The 3,835-nt window shown below is 44.2% G+C and overlaps 1 pseudogene; it reads left to right on the top strand.

Moving 5' to 3' along the window:
- Positions 1 to 241: 241 nt before the first annotated feature.
- LOC107146028 overlaps positions 242 to 3,835 on the top strand; it is a 7,070-nt pseudogene continuing 3,476 nt past the window's right edge.

Genomic DNA, 3,835 nt, shown 5'->3' with positions numbered 1-3,835 from the left:
GCTGGGGAGAGAGTAATAGGGAATGACTGCTCAACGGATGGGGTTTCCTTTTAGCATGATGAAATGCTGTGGAATTAGATAGAGGTAAAGATTAAAATAACATGGGTGCACCAAATGTCACTGAAATGTTTCAATTGTTTGAAATGGTTAATTTTATGTTATGTGAATTTCACCTCAGTTACAAAAACAAAGCAGGCATAATGTCAAGGCCAGCTTCCGCCAATTTGTGCATCCACCAATGATGCATCTGAGTGCCCTCAAAGCTGAGGTGGCACTGATGGCTTTCCATATGCCTGGTTATCTCTGCAGGCGAAATGCATCAATTGTCGGTGAGATTGGTTTTACTGGAGTCATTCATGTTCATATTCCATTAACATGATCATATTTTCTGATTATAATGGAGCATTGGTCTTAGTGTTTCTCAAAAATGCATTTTCCATTGATAACATCCATCCTCACCATGAGTGTTAGTCAGCTTTTTGCCATGGGACCAAAAAGTCAGACAAGAACAACTTAGAGTAGGAAAAATATATTTTGGATTCATGGTTTTTCAGATGTCTCAGTCCAAGGAGTGCAAGGAGATGAAGCAGTGACTGTAGAAATAAAGAGTGAGACCAGACCCACTTTATCCCCTGCGAGATAGACTTTGGCCAGGTCTCCATTTATCACGCAGTTTTCATAAAACCTTTCTCTAAGCTGTGCATGATGGTGGTGCCTGTAGTGACAGCTCCAGGGGAGGCTGAGCTGGAGGATCACTAGAGCCCAGGAGTTCAAGTCCAGCCTGGGCAACATAGAGAGATGCCAACTTTCAAAAAGGGAAAAACAAAGACTCTAACTTTAATCAATGGGCCACAATGGTGATTTGTGTCCTTTGGAATCCATTTCAGTGCAGACCCTGTATCTTGGTTAGAAATTCTGAGCATTCCTCTTTATTCGCTCTGTAGTTACCATTAAGGGATAGTAAAGACTCCCCCTGTGAGGAAGGATCAGGGGCCCCTCCCTTCCATTCTGTGCTTTTGACTTGAACCACCTTAGATCTGGAAACTAGCTGAGGAACAGTGATTTTTCATTCCCATGATTGATATCAGCCTGCTGCTTGTCAGTTCTGAGGTTCTTTTTCTTTTCATTTCTTTTTTTTTTTTAAACTTGTAGATGGACACAATATCTTTATTTACTTGCATGTGGTACTGTGAATCAACCCAGTGCCTCACACATGCTAAGCAAGCTCCAACACTCTCTGTTTTTAATAAGGGGGGAGATGAAGGGCAGTTATACAAATCAAATATCTTAAACAGCTATCCTTCGATCTTGCCCCCTAGAACATCATGAACATCAGCTTATTCATTCAGACTCATGCCTTGGTGCTCATTAAGTTAATTATCAATCAATAGGCTCATTTGATTAGAGGAGGTACACGTATTCTCCCTATCTTAAGGTCAACTGATTGGGAACCTTAATTATATCTGTAACAATCTAACAGGAGTACCTAGATTACTGTTTGAACAACTAGGAAAAGATGTGTGCACCTAGGTCAGGTGAAACTTGGGGACATCTTAATTTCACCTCAAATACCTCCTACTGTTTGGGAGTGGAAACGATGTGCTCATCAGAACTAGATGAACCTGTGTTTACCATAGGGCAAGAGACTTCAAAGCTCATTTATTAGTAAGCACTGTGCTACAGTATGGAATTGAAGGCAGGGGTGGTGTGGAGGTGGAGGCCATGCCCTGGAGAGGTGGGAATAGTATGAGTGACATAAGCTGTCCAGTGGAGGCCCAGAAGCTCGTCCAAGGAAGAAAGGGGTAGGAGCAGAGTCCAGGACATCGAGCCTCAGCCTAAGAGGAGGCACCAGGCAGGCACCTGCCTATATGCTGGGAGTACTCCCAGATTTGGCTTCCTAAAGCAGGACTAAGTAAGACACAGCTAATGCCCAGAGACTCCTCACGGTGACTGGATTTTCGCTTCCACCTCTAGTATAGATCAACCCTTAATATTGCAAGTAGAATTCATATTCATGATGAGGGCATCACCTGGGGCTTTACACAGGCATTTTTGTTCCTTCAACTTGAATCCCTTTCATAGGTAACCTCTCATTTCCCCGCCCAGCATTACGTCACTGGGGCTGGGCGGGATCCCAGGATAGAAAAGCAGAGCTACTGGCTGAGGCAGTCTTCCCTAAACCAAGAGCTCTGGCCTCCTCTCGCTCCAAAGAGGCCTTCACCTCAGCTCCTTCACCAGCTTTGGGCATCATGCGTGAAATCGTGCTCATCCAGGCAGGCCAGTGCGGCAACCAGATCGGCGCCAAGGTGGGCACATCGCTGGGGAGTGGACTCTGTGTGACACATGCCAGGGCCAGCAGTCCAGGAGGGAACTGGGGTCTTGAGCTGCCAGGTGTGCAAAGGCAGAACAACCTGCCACCATGAATATGGTGATGGAGCTAGGTGTGCCTTGAATCAGTGACCTTTAAATTGCCTAGGGACACAATCCTTTGTGGGCACACTTTTCCTCATGATGGCCACTTTCTTCCTCTGCCACTCAGATGCCCTCCCAACACCATGCCTACCCTCCCTCACCCATTCCTTCAATAATCCCTCACTGGTTCCCCTGTGTGAGGTCTCTTAAACCTAGAGCAGCAAAAAATTGGTCATCGGCAGATATACTGATGATTTTTCTATCCTGTTATTCCTGATAGTTCAGAAGGGTTTTCCAGAGTATTTCTGAGACATGAACAAAAATTGAGTTCAAGGATATGAGTGACTTGCCCAGGGTAGGCACATGTTGACTTTTTGGCTAATGTTTCCTGTTTTGCACAATTAATTTAAAAACGAGTATTTATTTATTTTTGAGATTTTTGTCACACTGAAGCCCCTTAACTGAGAATGCCTTTTGATGACACATCTGGCTGGGGAGGTGGTGATGGATCTGTCCACTAGCAGCATCTCTGGTGATCCTAACTATCAAAGCTAGGAGAACCTGAGGGACAATAGGCAGAAGGGACATCGATGACTCTTCCATCTGTCCTCTCTCACTTGGCTCATCAACTCTCATTCTGGACAGCACACTAGAAATGAAAGTTGTCAAAGGCAGTTCCCAGTTCCCATGAGAACTAACCCAACAATTACCTGCTGTACTTACTTGTCATGGAGCAGGCTCTCCAAGCAACTATAACCATAACAGAGTTCTAAGACATAAGAACTTCCCTTGCTTGACTCAAGAGTGTAAGAAAACATACACAACATGAAAGTGAAAAGCAACAAACTCTAGTTAGTGTTGAAAAAAGATTCTTACTAAAAACCAGTAAGCTCAAACTAACTTTCTAAAAACATGTTTAGGACAGGCTAGCTGACAGTCAAAAATTGTGGTTCTTAGTTTACATTTTAACATTTTTAGACCAAGTGTTGACTCTAATAGACAAAACAAAACAGACAATCTATCTGGACTTAAATCTAAACGTGAAAATGGACCCACAGGCAAACTCTTCACCAATTTTCCACAGAAATATGTTGAAAGGGCTTGCCCATGTTGAGCTCTGGCCTCCAGGAAGGGTGGCAAATCAGTCTCTCCAGATGAGCTAGTTTCCTTTGAAGTAACTCAGTTTGGGGACACTCCAGTCAGTCTTGGGGGAGCTCTAGAATTTAGTGTTGGGGGTAACTTTCCACCCAGGAAGCTGATGAAATCTGGTTCTTCTGCGTTTTTGACCCTCATTACCTCGCTGATAGCAATCTGAACTCCAAAATCAAAACTTCGCTGATGGGTCTCCACGCTTTTTTGGTAGAGGTTGGTGTCGGCGGCAGTTGCGTTTTGAAAGGGAGCACAGAGAAAGTGCTGGCTGCTG

The sequence above is a fragment of the Marmota marmota genome, unplaced genomic scaffold, assembly GCF_001458135.2.
Source record: "Marmota marmota marmota unplaced genomic scaffold, marMar, whole genome shotgun sequence".
Classification (NCBI taxonomy): domain Eukaryota; kingdom Metazoa; phylum Chordata; class Mammalia; order Rodentia; family Sciuridae; genus Marmota; species Marmota marmota.
Note: the sequence above shows the minus strand (reverse complement) of the source record. Positions and strands in the feature narration are given on the sequence as shown.